This window comes from Panthera uncia, chromosome B1, assembly GCF_023721935.1.
Source record: "Panthera uncia isolate 11264 chromosome B1, Puncia_PCG_1.0, whole genome shotgun sequence".
In the NCBI taxonomy this organism is placed as follows: domain Eukaryota; kingdom Metazoa; phylum Chordata; class Mammalia; order Carnivora; family Felidae; genus Panthera; species Panthera uncia.
The window spans coordinates 1,670,294-1,696,056 of record NC_064811.1 but is presented as its reverse complement, the minus strand read 5'-3'; the positions used below and the strand labels follow the sequence as shown (position 1 = coordinate 1,696,056).

The 25,763-nt window shown below is 43.1% G+C and overlaps 1 protein-coding gene across 5 annotated transcripts in view; it reads right to left on the bottom strand.

Moving 5' to 3' along the window:
• Positions 1–25,763, bottom strand: part of FAM193A (family with sequence similarity 193 member A) — a 163,555-nt gene that overhangs the window by 93,488 nt on the left and 44,304 nt on the right. For 3 of the 5 annotated variants that reach the window (XM_049630177.1, XM_049630181.1, XM_049630180.1), the window contains exon 1: positions 11,745–15,162. The exons of the other annotated variants lie outside the window; for them this stretch is intronic. The gene's annotated coding sequence lies outside the window, so the exon portion shown is untranslated. Of the gene's footprint in view, positions 1–11,744; positions 15,163–25,763 lie in introns of those variants that run through there. 5 annotated transcript variants of the gene reach the window in all.

Here is a 25,763-nt window from a genome sequence, read left to right as displayed (position 1 = left end):
CGAGGAGACACCTGATGTCGGTGGCTGGTAGCAGCCACACAGATACCTGGGAGAGGGCCACTCCTGAGAGCAAGCACAAAGGCACTGGGGCAGGAGGCCACAGGGGGAGACAGAGAGGGAAGCGGGGGAGGTTCCAACAGGGCGGTGAGGCTGTATGGGGGGGAAGAGAGGAGATGGGAACAGGGGATCAATCAGGGAGAAGCTGCGTGTTCCCCAGGAGTGAGGCAGCAGTGAAGTCTGCTATGAAGGAAGAGCTGACAAGGAATCAGATGTTGAGGATGAACAGAGGTGGGAAAGGCAAAAACAAGTCTTCCTTGACTGAGTGCAGGGAAGGCTCTGGGATGAGGAAGGCCTCTTCCAGAAAACATCTGAAACACACAATGTGCCAACATCCTGACAGGCTAGATCACAGATGCACCTGCAAGTAGCCCAGAGGTCCTGCTGGTTCCAGAGAGACACCGGACTGGCGAACTCAGACTTAAGCGCCGGCCATCCAACGGCAGGAAGCACTCCTCCACGAAGAAAAAAATCAGCAAGGGTGCAGGGCTACAAGGAGGATGTCATTCTAACAAGGGTGAAGTGAGCTAGGGCCCAAATGCTAAGGCAACACAGAAACACACACAGCTGCACATCTGGGAGACAAGCACTGCAGGCGTGGGCAGCACATGCGGGCGTCGGGCGGGGTGGGGGGGGGGGCGAGGGGCGGGGGGCGGGGGGGGGCGGTGCAGGACAAAGGCCAGGGGCACCACCAGAGCCGGGGGCAGGCAGGGTTGCCCATGCGGGCAGTGGGAAGAGGCTGAAGGTTTCTCAGAAGGACATGGTAAGACCCAGTGTGCATGAACACTGTTCCAGGCAGTTCCAGGAGCAGGCAGGAGCCATGGAAAAGCAGAGGTGTCTGATTTAGGAGCACTGAAGGCAGAGCCACACGACTTGCTGATGAACCCAAGGATGTGACGAGAACAGGTCGGACCACCCGGGCAGCAGTCGTGCCAACAACAGGGCTGCCACACACAGCTGGAGGGCTAGGGCCGTGGCAAGAACCAAAAGTTTGCTATAGATGTTGTTACACATGAATTTCGTGTTAAACATCCAGATAATGTGGTGAGTTTGTTTTGCACAAGTAAGATACTTGGGAAATGGGTTGCGACTGAATATGTAATTCTGGGTCGCCAGCGCGTGTGGTATGTAAAGCCATGAAGGCAGGCCAGATGATCCACGGAGAGAGGGAACCAAAAGTCAAAACTTGTCAACACTTGGCCAACTAGTATAAAGCTAGTCCTCGAAAGATGCCAGCCTCTCCTCTCCACACCGTTCTCAGACAAAGCGCATAACAGAGACTATAAGATACACACGTGTGTATGCTACAACACGTGACTAAAATTCAAATTAACCAAACACTGGTGCCTTGCCCCATGGTTATGCTCCTAACTATCTGTGATCAAATGTAAGGCACACATATAAACTCCACTGATTCCCTGAAAGGCATTTACAGCTGTACTCAAGTATAGCCGACGTAGGAGAAGCTGAAGATATGTGAGGCGTCGACCTGAATACTTCTGACATACGCACACACCCATGAAACCACGGAGATCAAGACAATGAACACTGACCGTCGCCCCAGGTTTCCTTGTGCCCCCTGAACTCCCTCCCTCCTGTACTCACTCTCCTCCTGCCCCCATTCACAGGCAACGACTGGACTGGGCTCTGTCTCTACCGATTACTATGCAAGTCCAGAAGTTCTATCACACGACATAATGTCTTTCGTCTGGCTTCTTCTGTCAAGTACCGTTATTTGGAGAGGATTCCCAGGTATGTATCAGGACTTTGTTTCTTTTAATTACTGAGTAGTACTCCATTACGTGGGTAAGCCACACCTTGTTTTTATCCATCCTCCCATTCAGAGACATTTGGGCTATTTCCAGTTTCTGGCTATTTACAAACAGTAGTCGCTAGGAACACTCATGTACAATCTTGGTATGGACACATGCTTTTGTTTTTCTTGGATAAATACCAAGGAATAGAATAACTGGGTCATATGGTAGGTGCATGTCTAACTTTTAAGAAATTGCCAAATGATTCCCAAAAAGCAATGTTGTAGATTTCCAGTAACCCACATCCTCATCGATGTGGTGAGCTGTTTTCATGGTAGCCATTGTAATGACTGTGTAGCACTGTCTCACGGTGGTTTTCCTTAAGCGTTAATTATGTTAAATATTTGTTCACAGGCTTATGCAGTATTTATTCAAATCTTTGGCCTGGCTCAAGGTTTATCAATTTTATTACTTTTAAAAGAATCAGCTTTTGGTTTGGTGGACTTTCCATATTTAACAATTCTTTGTTTTGTTGATTTTTGCCTTTATGTTATTATTTCCTTGTCTTGGGTTACTTTGGGTGTAACTAGCTCTTTGATCTGCCTTCTTGTGGTGAGAGAACAAGTCACTGAGCCCTTTCTCTGCACAAAGAGGTGATTACTGTTCTAAGTGTCCCTATAAGCAGCACTTTGACAATGATTTATAAATTTTGATGTGTGGTGTTTCCATTCTCATTAGGTCCAAAATACTTTATAATTACCCTCTTGACTTCTTCTTTGGCTCATGGGCTATTTAACGTGTGACATGATTTCCTTGCATGTGTAGCTAAGTGTCTTTCATCTGTGATTTCTAATATAATTCCACGTAGTCAGAGAAGCTGCTTTGTACAATTTGAATTCTTCCAAATTTATCAAGACTTTTTTGGGGCACCTGGGTGGCTCAGTCAGTTAAGTGTCTGATGCCTGATTTTGGCTCAAGCCATGATCTCATGGTTTGTTGAGTTCGAGCCTTGCATCGGACTCTGTGCTGACAGCACGGAGCCTGCTTGGGATTTTCTCTCTCTCTCTCTCTCTCTCTCTCTGCCCCTCCCTGGCTCATGCACACTCTCTCAAAATAAATAAACATTAAAAAAATGACTTTTCATGGGCCAGAATATAGTCTATTTGGTAAATGTTTGACATTGGGTAGAGTTTTCTGTAAACATCCGTCAGGTCAGGTCGCCTAACAATGTCATTCAAGTCTTCTATAACCTTAGTTATTTTCTGTTTACTTGTTCAATCAATTACTGAGAGGTGTTAAAAACTCCAACCATAATTTTGTATGTATCTATTTTTCCTTGAAATTCTTTTTAATCTAAATTTTAGTCAGTTAACATATGATACAATATTAGTTTCAGGAGTAGAATTCAGTGACTCATCACTTACATACAACACCCAGTGCTCATTACAAGTACGCTCCTTAGTACGCATCCCCCAACTTCCCTCCATCAACCCTCAGTTTGTTCTCTATCCTTAAGAGTCTCTTGTGGGTTCCCTCTTTTCTCTTTTTCTCCCCACTTCCCATGTGTTCATCTGTTTTGTTTCTTAAATTCCACATATGAGTTGGGGCGCCTGGGTGGCTCAGTCGGTTGAGTGTCCGACTTCAGCTCAGGTCACGATCTCACGGTCCTGAGTTCGAGCCCCGCGTCGGGCTCTGGGCTGATGGCCCAGAGCCTGGAGCCTGCTTCCGATTCTGTGTCTCCCTCTCTCTCTGCTCCTCCCCCGTTCATGCTCTGTCTCTCTCTGTCTCAAAAATAAATAAATGTTAAAAAAAAATTTAAAAAAAAATTCCACATATGAGTGAAATCATATGGTATTTGTCTTTTCCTGACTGACTTATTTCTTGTAACATTTTTCAGCATTTTTCACACAAGTAGAACAACCTTAACATTTGTATGGAACCACAAAAGACCCCCAAAGAACCAAAGTAATCCTGAAAAAGAAAGCTGGAGGCATCATAAGTCCAGATTTCAAGCTATATTATAAAGCTGTATCATCAAGATAGTATGGTAGTGGCACAAAAAAAAAAAAAAAAACAGACACATAGATCAATGGAACAGAAAAGAAAACCCATAAATGGACACACAACTATACGGTCAACATCTTCGACAAATCAGGAAAGAACATCCAATGGAAAAAAGACAGTCTCTTCAGTAAGTGGTGCTGGGAAAACTGGAGGGTGGCATGCAGAAGAATGAACCTGGACCACTTTCTTACACCACACCCAAAAATAAACTCAAAATGGATGAAAGACCTACATGTGAGACAGGAAACCATCAAAATTCTAGAGGAGAACAAAAGCAGCCATCTCTTTGACCTCAACAGAGCAACTTCTTACTAGACATGTTGCAGAAGGCAAGGAAAACCAAAGCAAACATGAACTATTGGGACCTCATCAAGATAAAAAGCTTCTGCACAGCAAAGGAAACAATCAACAAAACTAAAAGGCAGCCTACGGAATAGGAGAAGGTATCTGCAAATGACATATATGACAAAGAGTTAGTATCTAAAATCTATAAAGAACTCATCAAACTCCACACCCAAAAACACACAATGCAGTTAAGAAATGAGCAGAAGACATGAATAGACACTCTTCCAAAGAAGACATCCAGATGGCCAACAGACACATGAAAAGATGCTCAACATCAGTCATCATCAGGGAAATACAAATCAAACCCACCAGGAGATACCACCTCAGACCTATCAGAATGGCTAAAAGGATGCAGAGAAAGGGGGAACCCTCTTGCACTGTTGATGGGAATGCAAACTCCAGCCATTCTGGAGACCAGTATGGAGGTTCCTCAAGAAACTAAACATAGAACTACCCTATGATCCAGCAATGTTTTCCCTTGAAGTTCTATCAGTTTTTCATCCACATACTTTGAAGCTCTGTTATTAGGTGCAAAGACATTTAGGACTGTTACGTCCTCTTAATACACTGACCCCTGTATCAGTATGAAACTACTCTCTTTGCTCTGGTATCTATTTTTCTGATACTTAAAGAGCCACTCCAGCTTTTTACTTACATAAGGCAAGGCATGTCTTTGCCTATGACTTTACTGTGTACATCTCTATGTTTACAGCACATTACAGCAGAAAGCATATAGCTGGGACGTGCTACTTTTCCTATCTCACAATCTTTTAAAATTGGCATGTTTGGGGCGCCTGGGTGGTTCAGTGGGTGAAGCATCCAACTTTGGCTCAGGTCATGATCTCACTGCTCGTGGGTTCGAGCCCCACATTGGGCTCTGTGCTGACAGCTCAGAGCCTAGAGCCTGCTTCCGGTTCTGTGTGTGTGTGTCTCTCTGCCCCTCCCCTGCTCAAGCTCTGTCTGTCTCTCAAAAATAAATAAACATTACAATTTTTAAAAATTTTTTAATTTAAAATTGGCATGTTTAGATCACTTCTATTAAATACAATTGTGGATATTAAATGGATATTTAAGTTTATAAAATTTATCACCTAATTATTTTTCTAATGACCCATGTGTTGTTTCCTTTTCCTCTTTTTCAGCTTTTTAAAAATTGAGTATTTTTTATAACTCTATTCTATCTCTTTTGTTGAACTGTGAGCTACACTTTTCTGTTTGAAGTGGTCACTTTAGTGTCATGGTGTACATTTTTACTTACCACAGTCATCAAGTAAGACTTTACCACTAAACATACAAGAATCCTACATTCCCCTCTGCTGGCCTTCATGTTACTGTTGTCAGACATTTTCCTTCTACACGTAAGTCTCATGGTTTGTTGCTGCTTTTGCTTTATTATTAGTTTTTAAGATTTTATTTTTAAGTAATCTCTACCCCCAGCATGGGGCCTGGGGCCTGAACTCATGACCGAGAAAAAAGAGTTGCCTGCTCCACTGACTGAGCCAGGCAGGCACACCACTGCTCTTCTTTTAAACAGACAACTGTAGGGGCGCCTGGGTGGCTCAGTCAGCTGAGCGTCTGACTTTGGCTCAGGTCAGGATCTCACAGTTCGTGAGTTCAAGCCCCCCGCTGGGCTCTCTGCTGTCAGCACCGAGCCTGCTTGGGATTCTCTGTAGCCCGCTCTCTCTGCCCCTACCCCATTTGCTCTCTCTCAAAAATACACATCAAAAAACTGGACAACTGTATTTTAAAGTAATTTAAAACGTATTTTCTGCATACATTTACAATTTGCAGTGTATTTCTTTCTTTCCGCAGACTCACATATCCACCTGGTGACATCTGTTCTCTACCTCAGAACTTCCTTTACCATATTTGTGATGGAGATCCACTGGCCATGCATTCTTTTGGCTTTTTACGTCTGAAAAAATGTTGATCTCATCTTCACTTTTAAGCGACATTTTTGCTGGTTTGCAATTCCAGGTTATGCTCTTGCCTTTCTGCACTTTAAAGCTGTTCTCTCTCCATCTCCTGGCTTGCGCCGTGCCGTCTTTATCTTTGTCCAATACATAATGCATCTTTTTTCTAAAATTTTTTTCTTAGCGTGGATTTATTTTTGAGAGAGGCCGAGCATGAGTGGGGGAGGGGCAGAGAGCGAGAGAGACACAGAATGTGACGCAGGCTCCAGGCTCCGAGCTGTCCGCACAGAGCCCAATGTGGGACTCGAACCCACGAACTGTGAGATCGCGACCTGACTGAAGTTGCACACTTCACTGAGCCACCCAGGCACCCCTAATGCATCGCTTTTCCTGACTGCATTTTTCTTTTAACCGTTGTTTTCCCTGACACAATGATGATGTGTCTTGGTGTAATTTTCTTCATCTTTCTTATGCTTGAAGCTTACTGAGCTTCTGGGATCTGTGGGTTTATAGTTTTCAACAAATTGGACATTTTTCAGCCATTATTCCTTCAAATTTTTTTCGTATTCCTCATTCCCATTCTTTCTCTCAGGGACTCCAATTACGCATACACAGTGGGCCCCGGGAAGCGGTTTCAAAGCTCACTGATGCTCTGTTCACCCCCGCCCTGCCCTGCAGGCTTCTCCTTCATGGTTCTTTTTGGATACTTTCTATTGCTATCTCCTCAAGTTCCTTCACCTCTTCTGCTGCAGCATCCAACGCGTTCAAGTCTAGAAGTTCACCTGGGTTTTCTTTTATTCTGTGTTTCCTTTTAACATGCTCATGCTTTCCTCTATCTGGCTGAATATACAGAATATAGTGATAACTGCGTTAACATCTAGCTAATAATTCTATCACATGTGTCATTTCTGAGTCTGTTTCTATTTTTCATTTTGTACCTCATTATGGATCGTACTTGCCTGCGTCTGTCTCTGCATGCCTCATGATTTCTGACCAGATAGTCTGGACACTGTAGGCTTTACCGTGTTAGGTCATGGGTATTGTTTTATGCCTTCAAATATTTCTGAGCTTTGTTCTGGGTCATAGTTGGGTTATTTGGGAAGAGTCTGGTCTTCCCAAGGCTTGCTTGTAAAACTTGGGAGGTGGGATCAGAACACCTTTTTGTTTGTTTGTTTGTTTGTTTGTTTTTTAAAGATCTAACTGGCTTTATTAAGTGATTCGTGCATCAGGCAGCATCCCATTGGGAAGGTAGAGATGCTCCCAGGATGAGAGCACCTTCAATCTGCCCCACTACTGAGGCAATACCCTGGGAGTGCACTATCTGTGTGTCACAAGATTCCCCCACTCTGGCTGTGGGCACACAAATTGTTTGGGGCCCTGCATGAGCTCCAAGGACTGTTGCACGACTCCCTTCCTGGGTTCTTTCCTTGGCACGCAGTTTCCACACATGCCCGTGCTCATCCGTACACAGCTGAGTATTCAAGGAGAATCCCACGTGGTTCTCCAAAACTCTCTTTTTCTCTTTGCAGCCCTCTCTTCTCTGGTACTCTGCCCTGTAAATTTACTTTGGCCTCCCCACCCCAAGGAAACCACCAGGTTCTCTTTGGGCTACTCCCTCCTTTCTTCCTGAGCCACGGCCTGCAAATGCTCTCAAGGCAGTAAGCTTGGCCAGTCCTTAGCTCGTTTAGTTTCTCTGTCTCTCAGAGATCACTGTCCTGTACTGCCTGCTGTCCAATGTTGGAACAATGCTGTTCGAGATAGTCTGTCCTTCATTTAAGTGGTTTAAGACAGGAGGATAAACCCAGTCTGGTTACGTCAATATTCTTTAAAAATAAATGTACAAGAATAAACACTAAATAAGTGTCGTCCCCCTAATCCTACACACATACAGATAAAATGTATTTATATAAAGGCATTTTATTGATTTACTTACTTACTTCAGATCCTATGTTGTAACCCAGACGTTTTTCCATAAGAGAATATATTTATTCCTAAATTGGCACTCCTGCTGAAAACACTTGCAAGTGCCACGGACACCTGAGATCTGCACCTGTGACTTAAGACACTTCATCCTTTCTCAGTAAACTGGTTTTCTACTCTGTGGTACAAGCCGTCGTTTGTGGCCAATGTGTATATATGTAAGAAAGATACCAAATCCATTTTCCTGCTAGGCTTACACTCTAGTTTTAAAAGTAATCTCCAGGGGTGCCTGGGTGGCTCAGTCAGTTACGCATCCGACTTCGGCTCAGGTCATGATCTCACAGTTCGGGAGTTCGAGCCCCGCATCAGGCTCTGTGCTGACAGCCCAGAGCCTGGAGCCTGCTTCAGCTTCTGTGTCTCCCTCTCTGTCTGCTCCTCCCCCACTCATGCTCGCTCGCTCTCTCTCTCTCTCTCTCTCTCTCTCCTTCAAAAAATAAATAAAAACATTAAAAATATATATAAAAAAATAAAAATAAAAGCAATCTCCAAAAAAGAAACTCCAAATGCAATATGAAAAACTCAGACTTACTATTTAAAGACTTTACATGTAGGGGCGTCTGGGTGGCTCAGTTGGTTAAGCGTCTGACTCTCGATTTCAGCTCAGGTCACGATCTCTGCATCATGAGTTCAAGCCCCACATCAGGGTCCACGCTGACAGTGTGGAGCCTGCTTGGGATTCTCTCCCTCTCTGTCTCTGTCCCTCCCCTGCATGTGCTTGCTCTCTCGCTCTCTCTCTCTCTCTCTCAAAATAAATAAACTTTTAAAAATAAAGACTTTACAGCTAAACTTATTATAGACCCAAAGAAAATACGGCACCTTGGGGCATAATAGCACTAAAGGTGGTCAGGTAATAATGGCACATCTCAGGTCATACAGCCCAGGGAAGGCTAAAGCCAGGATCCTCATGTACACAAAACACAAAGCAAACATGCCTGTTTTTGTCCCATGAACATCTCCTGCCTCAGACACTATCCAGCGGTCTCTTCCTGACTGGTCCCCAACCCACACATCTGTCTGCTTTCCACATATCCTCTACTTCTGTCAGGATGGCTTCTCACACTGCACATGTGACCAGAATATTCCTCTGTTTTGAACCCTTCAATAGGTCCCCTGCCTAAAAGGATCAAGCACGACATACAAGGCCCTTGTCACTTAGTCGCTGCAGAATTACCCAGCTGAAATTCCTTAAAATTCCAAACCTCTGCCCCATTCAACTGTGGGGCCTCAGTACATGCCATTTCCAATCCTGAAACACCAATCTCCCGTCCGTTACCAGGCAGCTGTTAGGCACCCTTACACACCTCACTGGGCTATCATTCTTTTTCTGTGAACTGTGCTTTCTTCCAACTCACTCCCCACCCCTCAAGCAATACAGCCCCACAGAGTTAATTACCCCGATTCCTGTACCCCCTCTGTACTTGACACGACTACCTTATGCTTTCAGATGTCTGTCTTCTCATGACACTCAAGAATTTTTAAGTCCCACAAAGCACCCAGCATCCAGCAGGCACCCAGTAAACGCTCAATGACAGAAATGAAGCCGCTACTCCCCATCATCAATTCACCTTCGGTCTCCCCTACTCCCACCGCCATTTTCCTTGCTTAGTTCACACACAATCTCTTGTGAGCTACCTGTGTCCAGGGATGACTGCATGTGTGGTCACTAAAATATCTATAGTCTTTTCTGCTTCCTTTCTGAACTCCGCTTTCCCAAAGCACATGCAAGTTCTGTAAGCAAGTGGTACTACTTGGGAAATAATTACTAACATTAATATTTAAGTTCTCTTCCAATTAGTTACCATAAAATTGCTAACAGAACCATGAGTTAGGTGCAAAATTATTTAAATATTTTAATGTTTTGGAACATGTAATTTATATAATCGCAGAGAGTAAAATATTTTTAGCAATTTCAAGACTTCAAAGGTGCTTCCTAAAAATTCAATAAACATTAATTACTGATTCCCTATTATTACATTATGATAGCATTCTTTTTACAGCTAATGTGGAAGTGAGGTTTTTTGTGTTTTGTTGTTTGTTTTAGGATTTACTTCAATTTCAGTTTATATTTTTTAAAAAGTAGAGAAAGCCTAAAAAAATCTGCAACCATTGGTTTCTTATAGCTGCTGGTCAACCTTCTGATTGGGCCTACCTATGAATGCCCAGTGGTTCTACAGAAGTCAACAGGGTGGCTTTGCGCACTAATGAAGGCACAGTGGTACCTGCTCTCTGCCAGAAACTATAGTTATATACAATGGTTTTAAGCATGTAACTGTTATTAATATGGTCTTTGTATATACAGGAAGTCCTCTTTGAAGTCTAGTAAGCAATGCAATGACTGTTTTGATTCTGCTTAGCTGGAAGAAGATAAATGTCTAAGCAGCCTCGGAACAAGTCAGGATGCCGGGGCGAGTTTAGCGCCACTGCTCCGTCATCTGGCACATGGCAATTCACACATTCAAAATGTTTACAGAATACCTCAGGTCTCTGCATTTAAACTCCATATGGCAAAAGAGAAAAAGAACTTGAATTTATTAGTAGCAGCAAATCAGACAGTTAAGAAAGACTCATGGCCCTGGAAATATGTCTTTCTTACATTCTTTTTCACCTATCTTGAAACCACAAATCACCTACTGTGATCAAATGACATGCTGATATCAAAGTATACTAACTTCTCTGGCTATAGTTTGCACCCCGTTTAAAATCTGAAAATTCCAGTAACCAGTCATTTAGTACAGGGTGCTAACAGTCTTTACAGCAATACCCAGATATCACCAGAGGGGAAGAAAAAACCCATAAATAGAACAGAAGCCGGAAAGGCTTTGAGTCAGACACTGTAAGTGGGATAGGCAACACTTGAAAACTGAGTGACTGAGGTAATTCCAAAGGTAGCCACTCAACACACTCCGCAAGCTCGTCACCAACATGGCCCTGCTGACCTGGGCACCCAGGCCAGGGGCAGCCCCCTCCGTCCATCCCACACCCGGCCACAGGGAGGCACCTGGTGCCAGGACAGCCACACCAGAGACTAGCCAGTGACCTAAAATAATAACCACAAAAAGTACTTGCCTTTTGCAGAATCCCCAACTTCCCATAACACAGAATGTGGTGATAACACTGAGTTGGCCTCCAGGATTGTTACTAAAACTGTTATGGTCCAAGAAATTCACAAGGCAGGGAGAGGAGGCACAGAAACTTTCACTGGAGGGCTAAGAGTCCGAAGGAAGAGGGAGGGGTGCCTCCCGGCAGGAGCTGCAGAAGAAAGGGAGCAGAGGTGTGGAGAGCAAGCTGAGGGGAGGCAGAGCAGAGACTTCCATGTGAAGCAGGTGCACAGGCGGGCAGCAGCAGGAGGCGGGGACCCACCGGATATGTTGCCTTAACAGGGCACCCTGGCCAGGTGATCAGGCGCCTGTCAAAGCATCTGGTCCCCGTGGGTCTCACAACGAGGGGAAGGGCACAGACCTCTTGCTGAAACTGCAAACATTTAAAGGCCACGACAACACTCAGCGCTGCAAACAGCACTGCAGAATGATGATGGTGTGAAGTCCTAACGACCTGTTTGAAAACCCACTGGCAGTTTGTTTCCAGAGGCTCCAAGCCGTCTACCTGGAGCTGTGCCCCTCGGCATGCTTACCCAGCACACGCCTCCTCGCCTAGGTGAGACCTCTGCTCACGCACCAGGCCCCGCCATCTGCTTGAGGACTCTGTTCTGTGGATTCTCCCCTCCATTCTTCGGATCATCAATCTTTCCTTCTTTCCTGCATCGTTTCCATGAGGATACAAGCACACTGTTACCACTAGGCTGAAGACACAAAACACCCTCCTCGGGACCACACTTCCACCTCCAGCTGCTAGGAACCTCTTTTCCTTCCTTTTCAACTCCGTTGGAGCTGTGCACCCCAGCTCTTTCTAAGAGAAATTAAATGCAAGCCACAAATGTGAGCTATGCAGTAAATTAAAACACACACACCCACACATACACACACACACACACACACACACACACACACTAACAACAATGGTGAAAACAAGACAGCACTTCACACCTATCAGAAAGGCCAAAGTCCAAGGCACGTGGGTGAGCAAGTGGGGCAACAGGAACTCTCGTTCACGGCGGTGGGAGCGCAAATGGTGCGGTCACTTTGGAAGACAGTTTGGCAGCTTCTTACAAAACGAAACATGCTCTTACCATACGATCCAGCAATTATGCTCCTTGGTATATACCCAAAGGAGCTGAAAACTTTGATCCACACAAAAAAAACTTGCATATGAATGTTTATAGCACTTTTATTCAAAATTTCAAAACTTGGAAGCCACCAAGATGTCCTTCAGAACGTGAATGGATAAACTACGATCCATCCAGACAGTGGAATATTACTCACACTCAAAAGAAATGAGCACCAAGCCAGGAAAAGACATGGAGGAACTTTAAATGCACATTACTAAGGGAAAGAAGCCAATTTGAAAAGGCTACATACTGTATGATTTCACGTACAGGACATTCTGGAAAAGGCAAAGCCACAGAGACAGTAAAAAAAAAAAAAAGAAAAAGAAAAAAAGAAAAAAAGTGGTTGCCAGGGGTTGGCGGAGGAAGGGAGGTACAGGAGGAGCCCAGAAGATGTTTTAGGGCAGTGAAACCACTCTGCATGAGACCGTAATAGGGATACCTAGCATTAGACACTTGTCCAAACCCAAAGAATGTACACCACCAAATGACCCAATGGGAACTATGGACTCTGAGCTAATGATGATGTATCGGTATAGGCTTACCAACTATCACAAACGCCCCTCTGGTGGGGGATGCTGACCGTGTGGGGGCGTGCGTGCGTGTGTGTGTGTGACGACGGAGGAGGGGTACGTGGGAACTCCCTGTACTCCTTGCTCAATTTTTCTGTGAATCTAAAATTGCTCCAAAAAATGAAGTCTATTAAACCCCCACTCCAAAAAAAAAAAAAACCCCACAGGTGAATGCTACTCACATCATATTTCACTCAGTAACACCCACAATATTCTATCAAAGGTAATCCATTTAAACTATTAATGAGATGTTTCGTACTCTTTTCTCGTACCAAGCCTTCAATATTCGGTGTGCACTTGCACACTTAGAGCACATCTCAGGCGCTCCACGGCCACACACACAGCCAGGCACCTCGGACTAAAAGGTGCAGGGCCATGCTCACTCTCCAACCTGCCAGTAAGGCTCTTGCTCGCCACCAATCCTCCAGCATCACACTGGACTCCACCGACAAAAGGCACAGGGGTTCACTCTCTCCCATTGGATGGTCTTTCTTCCACTGGCCTGCTGGTCACCACACCCTCCTGATGCTTCTGAGAACCCACTCCGACCCCAGATGTCGTGACTCTAGGCAAAGATGGCTCCACACATTCCTCCAGACCAGGACTCCTAACCTTAGGGTCAGTTCCCAGCCACCTTCTCTGCTCTGTGTTCAGTTTGTGCCTCAGGCTTCTAGCAGGTTCCTCTTTTCAGAGAAGAGACCTTATTTCTTTCCTGGTAGCTTTCAGGGAAGAGGTGTAGAATCAAATGCCTTGACCCCAAGTCCTGGATGGCCCTATAAGCGGGGACAGGGACTGAGAAGTGGGGAAGCCGGGCTTCAGTGACAGAGGCGGAGTGCAGAAAGACCGGGCAGAATAACTCCCACTGCCAGTTAGCTCCTAACTGCGTCTCAAGAAGCATGTGTCGCTTGTATCACGAGAAAAGCAAACTTTCCTAGAAAGACTTCTGGAAGCTGAAAGGGTAGGCCAGCTGGTGGTGAGAAGGGGCCCTCACGTTCAGTGCTCGCAAGGCATTCGGGTCTGGCCCTCTCTGTCCTTGATCAGTCAGGATCACAGACGCCATCTCCTCTGTTGCCTAGGTGGCCTGCCAAACTGCTGACTACACCACTGGGCACTGGTGCACTGGAGGGGCCAGCAGACAGAGCCCGGTGCCCAGATGACGGCATGCCACCCACATGTGACAGACCCCGACCTGAGGCTAAGGCCCCTCCCTCCCGCCAGCACAACCCCAGCCCATGTGGATTCCAAACTGGCACAGGAACAGCATCCTCCATTGCTGATAGGGACACACAGACTATGTATCTGCTGCTCCAAGGCTCTGGTAACAAACTTTAACAATTTTACCAAGAGACAAAAACTGGTAACAGAAATCAGTTAAGGAATGGGAAACTGACATACCCAGAAGCAAGAAGATTCAGGTACCTTCATCTGATGTCTCAAGTACAGAAAATTTTGCATTTATAGTGAAAGGCATTTAACCACATTATCAGAAATTCTAAAAATGTTCTCTATTTCATTTTCAGTAATTTAATAACTAGAATCTCATATTCTGATGAAAAACAAAGACTGTATATTCTTTTTTTTTTAATGTTTATTTATTTTTGAGAGAGAGAGAGAGACAGTGACCGAGCACGCACACAAGCCAGGGAGGGGCAGCGAGAGGGAGACACAGAATCTGAAGCAGATTCCAGGCTTTGCACTGTCAGAACAGAGCCTTACACGGGGTTCGAACCCACAAATTGGGAGATCATGATCTGAGCTGAACTCAGATGCTTAACCCACTGAGCCACCCAGGCACCTCTGTATAGTCTTTAAATATATGTATAAGCATTTTTTCTGGCATTAAATAGGAGATACATGTGATTATGTATAAAATCACATCTGTGAGATACAATGGTCAACACCATATATAAAATAAATGGCTGAACAAAAACAGACTCCAAAGAGCTTTTGAAATCTGTATTTTTAACGCTGACAATCACACCTCAATTACAAATAGCAGCTTAATTCAAAAACAGCACAGTCTTCACCTCACACACGCTACAATGGCTTTGTTCGAAAAGACAACAACAAACAACAGGTGTTGGCGAGGTGTGGAACCCCGTGCACTGTTGGTGGGAATTGTAAACAGGTGCACCTGCTGTGGAAAACAGGCCGGGGGTCCCTCACAAAATCAGAAACAGAACTACCATGTGACCTAGCAATTCCACTTCCGGGCATGTATCCAACGAAAACGGAAACACGAGCTCAAAACCAAGTCTGCAGTAGTAGCTACAAGAGCCAAGGCATGGAAGCAGCCCAAGGGTCCATTAATGGAAGAACGGAGAAAACACAATGGAGCACTACGCAGCCATAAAAAAGAACGAAATCTCAACACCAACGGATCTCGAGGGCATTATGCTAAGGTGAAGTAAGTCAGAAAAGGACAAATCCCATATTGTTTCACTTACATGCTGAATCTAAAAAACAACAATAAAAAGAACAAATACTGAGCTCAGACAAGACAGACTGGCAATGCCAGCGGCAGGGCTGGAGGAGGAGAGAAATGGGTGAAGGGGGTCAAAAGGTGCAAGCTCCCAGTTATAAGATAAGTAAGTCCCAGGGACATCATTGTGTACGTCATGACAACTACAGTTAACAATACTGTATTGCATATTTGAAAGTTGCTAAGAGAACAGATCTGAACAATTCTCATCGTAAGAAAAAAGTCTGCAACCATGTGTGGTGACAGATACCAGATTTACTGTGGTGATCATGTGTGTACAAACACTGCCTTATTATGTTGTACACCTGCAACTAATATAATGTTGTATATCATACCTCAATAAAAAAAAAATTTTTTTAAGAGCAAAGTCAAAAGCAATTTTAGACAGCTTTGAGCTGATCCCTAAACTAACACAAGATCCAGCTTGGTAGCCACTGTCAAAATGTGGCTACAGAGCACTTGAAATGTGATTAGTCAAACTGAGATGTGGCAAAGTATAAAATCCACACCAGACTTCAAAGACTCGTATAAAAAAAAGAAGGCAAATATTTCAGTAATAATTTTTGTATTGATTCCACGCTGAAATAATATTGTCGCTGGTTACTTAAGGTTAAGTAATATATACTAGGTAAAATTGATTATATTTGTTTCTTTTTACCTTTATAAGATGGTTACTAAAAAAAAAATATTTTTAAGTAGGCTGCACGCCCAGCATGGAGCCCAACGCAGGGCTCGAATTCACAACCCTGCGATCAAGACCTAAGCTGAGATCAAGAGTCAGATGCTTAACTGACCGAGCCACCTAGGTACCCAGTTTTATTTTAAGTAATTTCTACACCCTACACGGGGCTCAAACTGAGATGATGGGTCACAAGCTCTGGCCAGGTACCCCCTCAGTACACTTTCAAGACATTATTATGGAAATATCCCAAACACATACAAAAGACGAAAGAATAGTATAATGAACTCTTCACGTACCCATCACTCAGCTTCAACAATTATGTTTCATCTACTCTTTCCACCTCCCCACTTTTTTTTATTTTGAGAGAGCGAGCGGGGGAGGGGCAGAAGGAGAGTGAAGGAGTAAGAGGGAGGGAGGGAGGGAGGGAGACAGAGACAGACAGAGACAGAGAGAATATCTCAAGCAGGCTCCAAACTCAGTGCTGAGACTGACACGGGGCAGAATCCCACAACCCTGGGATCATGACCTGAGCTGAGATCAAGAGTCAGACGCTTAACCGACTGAGGCCCCCCACCCCCCAACCCCCCCGCCCCACGCCCCTGGTTACTAACAATTTTACAATTACATGTGACTTACATTCCATTTCTCTTGAGCAGTACTGGGCTGGAAAGTCACTATTTCTCCCTTTTCCCATCTTCTATGAACTAATAATAAAGAATAAATATCCAGCCCTAAGCAGAAGGAAATGAAGTCACAGGGAATAATTTACAAATAGGAAAAAGAACAGCTAGAAAATGAGAATTTGACTACAGCTGACAATAGCTCGAAATACTTTAATCCTTTTAAACTCCCAAGTTTTTTAACACAGAAATTTAAAACTTCTGTAAAGCATAAAGTTGTTTTGTTTTTTTTTTAATACCAACTTAGACAAAATATCTGCAATACAGAGGCAATAGGCTAATCTCCTCAATATGTACAGGAGCTTCTAATCATCCCAACAGCCTTATATGGTGAGTCCAATTACCATCCTCACTTTACTGAAGAGAAAATTGAAGTGCTGAGTTTGAGAAACTTGTTCACGCTGGCTAGTAAGTCTCAGAACGAGGATTCGACGTAGGTGAGCTGGCTCCAGACACTGGAAGATGTGCTGGAGTCCCTTCCTGGGCAAGGCAGCTGCTCAGATGAAGGCACCCTTCCCAAAATACAGCTGTATGAGTCCTAGGGCTCACATCGCTGGGGCATGGGCACACCAGCCAGCTAAGGGAGGTGGAGTATAGGTGGGGCATCAAAATCAAAATACATGTGCATTAGCAGAGACCAACAAAGCCAAAAACTGCTTCTCAGACGAGCAAAAAAAACGGACAGGTAATGGCGAGACTCAAGAGGAAGGAGAAAGTACAAAACACCGAGGTCAAAATGAAAACATCGTTACATCAAACTCACTTAAAATACCAATAACAATAAATAAGTATCAACATATTTAGGTCAAACTTTTGGTGAAAGTTTGATGAAATGTTCAAAGAATTCCTAGAAAGTACAATTTACCAAAACAGATAGATCGAAACTGGAGCAGTACTTTAATTAGTAAATAAACTTGACCAGATGTAAGTCCAAGCTGAGATGGCTTCTAGCAAAATTTAATAAGAAATAAGTGTAGGGGCCTGGGGGGCTCAGGCAGTTAAGCCTCCTACTTCAGCTCAGGTCATGAGCTCGTGGTCCGTGAGTTTGAGCCCCACGTCAGGCTCTGTGCTGACAGCTCGAAGCCTGGAGCCTGCTTCGGATTCTGTGTGTCTCTCTCTCTGCCCCTCCCCCACTCACGCTCTGTCTCTTTCTCCTTCAAAAATAAACAAACATCCCAAAAACAAAATGTTTAAGAAATAAGTCTAATTTTATTTTATTTTTTTAAATTTTTTTTAATGTTTATTATTTTTGAGAGAGACAGAGAGCAAGCAGGGAAGGGGCAGAGAGAGTGGGAGACACAGAATCCGAAGCAGGCTCCAGGCTCTGAGCTGTCAGCACAGAGCCCAACGCGGGGCTGGAACTCACAGACCACGAGATCGTGACCTGAGCCGAAGTCGGCCGCCAACCGACTGAGCCACCCAGGCGCCCCGTAATAAGTCTAATTTTAGACAAACTCTTCCAGATAACAGAAAAAGGTACACACCAAAAATTAACCATAATCTACATCCTGAAATCCAACAGATGAAAGAAAATTCCAAGTTACTCTCATTCATGAAAATAAATGCAAAAAAATTCTAAATAATTGTATGAGCAAACTGAATCTGGCAATAGACAGAAAAGGATACTACTATGGCAAAGTGGGTTTTTACCCAAGAATTCATAGTTCAACACTGAGCTGATTTTCTAATTACTTTATCACATTACAGAACAAGACACAAGTACCATGTAATTAAACAGATGCCAGAAAAGGCTTTTGATAAAACTGAACATCCATCCATTCATTAAGAAAAACATTCCTAATTAACCAGGAATACAAGGTAACTTTCTTAAAATGATAAATAAAGGCTATCTTTAAAAAAAAAAATCTATTAACAAAAAATGTAAAAACAAAACAGTGCAAGTTTTCCCTTTGGAATCAGGAATGAGATTGAAGGTACCTGCAACCATCATTTCTATTCAACTTTATCCTAGAGATCCCAGCCACAATAGTCAGGAAAGAAAAATACAAGGACTGATGATTAGAAAAGAGAACAAGAAGTGTCACTATTTGCAGATGATATAATTGTACACACAGAAAACCCAAAAGGATGTAAAAATAAATAAGAATATCTTACAAATGTTGATAAATAACAAAATATTTTAAATTATATTCCCATATACCAACAACAAATACTTTTTTTAAAAATTTAAGTTAGCACTTATAACATCTACCAAAAAAACAAAAAAGCCACCAGGTACTACACTCATGGAAACTGGCCATTATGGCTGGTGTGAACCAGTGTTGCTGGTACAGAGGGACATAATAAGCAAGGGCAGCACGGGTCAGTGGAGCCAGGGCTGCGAAACGTGGCTGGCAGTTGGAGACTAGCTACAAACACAAGGACTGAGGAAATGAGGAAATATATTGAAGATATTGCAGCGAGGTTTCTCACTGTAGGATTAGAGGGGCACAAATATACAATGGAAGAAGGCCATAATAAACTCCAAATGCTGGACCAGAACTGAAAAGAGCTGGTGCAAACTCCTGGTTTTAATAGATCACAAAAGCCGATACAGGTGGATGTGTACACACACATACATTTATTTCCTATCTCTGTTGGCTGTGAGAACATCTAGCACCCAAATTTTGATTTGTAAATACCATGGTCTATTAAAAGAAACCAAGGCTTCTTAGAATAATGGCTGATTTCAGGGTTGTGGCAGAAAAAAACTCAACATAAGAACGGAACTTCTGGTACTATAATGAAAGACTCAAAGAACAATGAAGATATGTCTAAAGGATTCAGCAGCCAGCATATAACCTATTAAAACCAGAAGTTTCCACCAAATCTGGCTATATTTGATACAATGCATAAAACAGAAACCCGTAAGTTCATATTTATATAGGGGGTACACAGATAACAAGAAAGGAGAGCCCTAGCTTACTGCAGAGCGTCAATAAACGCTAAAGGAATGACAACATTAAAAGGTCACCATTTGGCTACCACAGATTTACTGGACTCAACTAAGAATCACCAACAGATGCTAAAACCAGAGGGAGAAGGTCTGATGAGAAACAGGACATTTACAACAACTTCAAAGTATTTCCCTACAAAAGACATTACCTAATCATTACTAGTAAATACAAGATTCTTATTAACTTTATAGTGAACAAACCAATCAGATAACAGCTTAACCATTAGGTGGGAGTTATCGCCACCCATAATGGAACAAATCAACACCACAAACTCCTGAGATGATGTGCTACAAAGAACACAGCATCACTTGTATGAAATTCCTGCTCAAATGCAAAATCTGAGTCTAATCAGGGGGAAACCTCAGATACACCCAAGTTAAGGATCATTCTACCAAGTGTGCAGTCTCTCATAAAAATGTCAAGGTCAGAGTGCCTGGCTGGCTCAGTTGGTGGAGCATGTGACTCTTGATCTTGGGGCTGTAAGTTTGAGCCCCACATTGGATATAGAGATTACTCAAAGATAAAATCTTTTTGTTGTTGTTGTTGTTGTTTATTTATCTTTGAGTGAGAGACAAAGCATGAACAGGGGAGGGGCAGAGAGGGAGGGAGACATAGAATCTGAGTTCTGTGCTGAGCTGTCAGCACAGAGCCGGACACGGGGCTCGAACCCATGAACCATGAGATCATGACCTGAGCTGAAGTCGGACACTCAACCGACTGAGCCATCCAGGTGCCCCAAAAAATAAAATCTGGAAAAGAAAAAAAAAAGTCAAGGTCATGAAAGACAAAAGACTGAGAAATTCCAAATATGGCAACCAAATGCAGTGAGTGATCTTGAAACTTATTCTGGACCATAAAGGAACAGGGAGGAAAGTTCTTTCATTTGTTTTTGCTATTAGGAACACTCTGGGGTGGGGGGAGGCAGAGTGCCTGAGTGGCTCAGTTGATTAAGCATCCAAACTCTTGCTTTCAGCTCAGGTCATGATCTCACAGTTCCTGAGATCAAGCCCTGTGTCGGGCTCTCTACTGACAGCATGGAGCCTCCTTGGGACTCTTTCTCTCTTTCTTTCTTTCTTTCTTTCTTTCTTTCTTTCTTTCTCTCTCTCTCTCCCTCCCTCCCTCCCTCCCTCCCTCCCTCTCTCTCTCTGCATCCCCCACCCCAAATAAATAAACATTAATTTTTTTTTTTTAAAAGAACATTTGGGGGACAAATGGTGAAATTTGAAAGAACCTGTGGGTGAGATGTTAATACTATAACAATGCTAATTTTCTGATTTGACAGGTATACAATTTATATGGAGAAGAATGTTCCTGTTTTTAGAAAAATACACATTCATACTAGAGGTAATGGACACTATGTTTATAATTTTTCTTCAAGGGAGCCCAGAGAAAAATCGTAAAACATGTACGTGTGTGTAGAGAGAAGAAGGGGAAGAGAGAGGAAGGGAGAGACGTAATGATAAGGCAAATGTAATAAAATGCCAAAAGTTGGGGAATCTGGGCCAAGAGGATATAGAAATTTGGTAATATTTTTGTACTTTTCTATAAATTTGAAATTGTTTCTAAGTTAAGTGATTTTAAAACTTATTAAATGCCAAAGAATAAATCGAAAGCTAGAGGGAAACCATGCAGAGAAAACTATACCTAAAAGAGAAGACTGTAAATCTTCATTGACAAAAGTAAAGACACCCAAAGTAAACGGAAATCACACACTTACAGATGAAAACTCAAAGTTAGAGAAAACTATACATTTTTATTGAGAAAAGTACAGATACTCAAATAAATGGAGAAAAATATCAGCTTCAAAGATGCAAAACTCGAGGTGACAATGTCATCATTCCTCAGACTGATCTATATATTCAATGGAATTTGAACCAAAATTCAAACAAATCTGTATATGGAAACTGAGAGTCTAGAATTTACATAAAAAGACAAGGGAGCCAAGAATAACCAAAACAAGGAGGACTACCAGGACTTATTAAAACGCTGTACTGGGCGCCGGCAGGGGGGTGCAGTCAGTTAAATGTCCAGGTCTTGAATTCAGCTCAGGTCATGATCTCATGGTTCATGGAATCGAGCCTATGTTGGGCTCTTTGCTGACAGTATGGATGGAGCCTGCTTGGGATTCTCTCTCCCTCCCTCTCTCCCTCCCTCCCTCCCTCCCTCTCTCTCTCTGCCCCGCCCCTGCTCATGCTGTCTCTCTCAAAAATAAATAAACATTAAAAAAAAAAAAATAGCTGCACTAACTGAGGGAGAATGGTATTGATCCAAGGATAGACAAACAGACAAAGAACACAGAACCAAGATATTTATAGACTCTAAATTTATAACAGAGATGGCATTCCATAGCACTGTGGAAAGAACATCCTTTTTAACTAATAGTATTAGGACAACTATGTATCCAAATGAAGGAAAAATAAAATATAATCCCTACATCACATGATATACAAAAATCAATTTCAAATTATAGACCTAAATGTGAAAAATAACATTGGTATCTTCATGATCTCCAGTGAAGGAAAACATTTTAAAGCAAGACATCAAAAGAACTACAGCATAAAGGAGTGAACAGATCTAACTATTTAAATTTTTTTTTTCAACGTTTTTTTATTTATTTTTGGGACAGAGAGAGACAGAGCATGAACGGGGGAGGGGCAGAGAGAGAGGGAGACACAGAATCGGAAACAGGCTCCAGGCTCCGAGCCATCAGCCCAGAGCCTGACGCGGGGCTCGAACTCACGGACCGCGAGATCGTGACCTGGCTGAAGTCGGAGGCTTAACCGACTGCGCCACCCAGGCGCCCCCAGATCTAACTATTTAAAAATAACCTTCCAGGAGTACCTGGGTGGCTCAGTCGGTTGAGCCTCTGACTTCGGCTCAGGTCATGATCTCGCGGTTCATGAGTTTGAGCCCTGCGTTGGGTGCTGTGCTGAGCCTGCTCGGAGCCTAGAGCCTTCTCCGAGCCTAGAGCCTTCTCCGGGTTCTATGTCTCCCTCTCTCTCTACCCCCTTGCCCACTCACACTCTTGTCTCTCTCTCTCTCTCTCTCTCTCTCAAAAATAAACATTAAAGGGGCGCCTGGGTGGCGCAGTCGGTTAAGCGTCCGACTTCAGCCAGGTCACGATCTCGCGGTCCGTGAGTTCGAGCCCCGCGTCAGGCTCTGGGCTGATGGCTCGGAGCCTGGAGCCTGTTTCCGATTCTGTGTCTCCCTCTCTCTCTGCCCCTCCCCCGTTCATGCTCTGTCTCTCTCTGTCCCAAAAATAAAAAAATTAAAAAAAATAAAAAAAATAAAAAATAAAAAATAAAATGAAAAAAATAAATAAATAAATAAACATTAAAAAAAATTTTTAAATAAACTTCTAGACAAAAGACAGCATTAAGAAAGAAAAAAAACTAAGAAAAAGATCTAAAACTCAATAGAAAATAAATGAGCAAAAGACTTGAACAGGCTTTCACAAAAAAAGGATATCCAAATGGTCAATTAACATATAGTCAAAGAATGTAAATTAAAATCACAGTAAAATACCAAGCAGAGTAGCTAAAATTTAAAAAAAACTGTGTTGGGGCACCTGCGTGGCTCAGTAGGTTGAGCGTCCAACTTCAGCTCAGTTCATGATCTCACAGTCCGTGGGTTCAGGCCCCGCGTCGGGCTCTGTGCTGACAGCTCAGAGCCTGGAGCCTGCTTCAGATTGTGTGTCTCCCTCTCTCTCTCTAACCCTCCCCCATTCATGCTCTGTCTCAAAAATAAATAAACGTTAAAAAAATTAAAAGAAAAAAACAACTGTGACCATTTAGGCAAAAAAACAAAACCACGGGAACTCTGGTGCACTGCTGGTAGAGTGGAAACAGGTATAACCATGTTGGGGAACACACACTATATTTTAAGACTTCAAAAACACAATATATTATGACCAAGTAGTTTCTCTTCTAAATACATATCTTTCCTGATACCTTGTTTTGTAGGCACCAAGATACCTGTACAAGATTATTCATACCAGCTCCAAACTGGAAATAGCCCAGATACCCATCAACTATAGAATGGATAAATGTATTGTAGTCTACTCGTATAGTGAAACACTACTCAGCAATAAAATGATCAAATTGTAGCTCAGTTCAAAACAAATCTTAAAAATATTATTGCATGAAAAAAGCCATATACCAAAGACTGTAGGTAGTTTGCTTCCATTTATGTAATATTCAAAAACAGGCAAAACTATACTGTTTAGGTATGTATGCTTAGTGGTTACCTACAAAGGGAAAGAAAGGGAACTGTAACCAACCTTTAGTGGGCTTTTCGAGTCACCAGAATGTTCTATTTATCTGACTGGTACTCATACTAGGGGTCAAATTCAAATAATTTACAGAGCTATACGTTCATTTTATGCTCTTTTATAGCATTTAACAATAAAAAAAGTTTTGAAAAAAGAAATAAATGTTTGACAAAAGAACAAGGTAATTCAGTTGGTGAGGAAGAGGCTTCTCAGTAAATGATACACAACTAGAAATCCATAGGAAAACACCTCCAACCTTACCTAACACCACTGTAAAAATTAATGTGAAATGGATAACAGACCTATACATAAAAGCTAAATTATAGGGGCACTGGCTGGCTCAGCCAGTGGAGCGTGCGACTCTTGATCTCAGGGTCATGAGTTCAAGTCTCTCCTTGGGTACAGAGATTACTTAAAAATAAAATCTTTAGGGGCGCCTGGGTGGCGCAGTCGGTTAAGCGTCCGACTTCAGCCAGGTCACGATCTCGCGGTCCGTGAGTTCGAGCCCCGCGTCAGGCTCTGGGCTGATGGCTCGGAGCCTGGAGCCTGTTTCCGATTCTGCGTCTCCCTCTCTCTCTGCCCCTCCCCCTCCCCCGCTCACCTTCACTCCCTCTCTCTCTCTCTCTCTCTCAAAAATAAAAACGTTAAAAAATTAAAAAAAAAAATAAATAAAATAAAATAAAATCTTTAAAAACATAAAAAGCTAAAATTATAAAACTTTAATATGAAAACAAAGTAAAAAAAATCTTCCCAACCTTAGAGTAGACAAAAGATTTCAACCTTGGGGTAGACAGATTTCTTAGGATCCTGAAAAGCACTAATGATAAAAGAAAAAAAAATGATGAACTGGACTTCATCAAGCTTTATAAAACTTCTTTCTGTTCCTCAAGACAGAGGAAGGTTGCTTCTGGCTTCTGCCCCAGCATGGACTGCTCCCACACTTAACAATGAAAACCAACTAATTTCAAGTCCAAGACTTTTTTTGAAGCTACCAGGGAACTGAGGTCACAGAGCAAATTGGCCCAAACTCCGAGTGCCTTCAAGGAAAGAGCATACACACTCACCTGAGGTGGATGCAATGTGGCACTGGTAAGAAGACTGTTATGACCAGATGACAAATTGTGAAGACTGCAAACTGTCAGGACAACTCCTGGGGTCACAGAAATTGGGGAAGTCCGTATCCCTTTGCAACCTGTCTACGAAACCCACAGGATGGTCACTGAAAAGACGTGAAAGAGCCCTAAGAAGCACTGATGGCAGCACAGAACTGGGCAGGGGAGCAGCAGCCAAGTGGGAGGGGCAAGAAATTTCAGCCAGGTCCTTCCCTTCCATCTCCACTAAGGAACAAAAGCCTTAATCTGTACAGGGGAGGGCTGTGGTCAACACTCATTACAACTTGGGGAAGGGAATGGGGGGGGTGGCATTTACTCCTGGAGAAGGGGCAGGATTACACAATGAGCCCATAACCTGAGCCAAGGAAGAAGGGACAGAAGAACCAAGAGGGCCACTCCCCAAGACTCAGGGTTGCCATACATGCCTAACACGGAGTCTTACTCAGAATAATGAAGACAGCACCACACCACCACCAAACATGATTAAATAAAAAAGCTTCAAATAACAGCCAACTGAAGACTACTACTAGGACGGACGGAGAGGAATAAGGGTGTGCAAAGATACACTTTGTGAAGTACTACAAATAGGGAAGGCTTAAAACTCAGAATTACAGAGTTCTGGTAACCCACCTTCACACTAAACATAAGCCATTGCTACAGAACTTTGACAGCT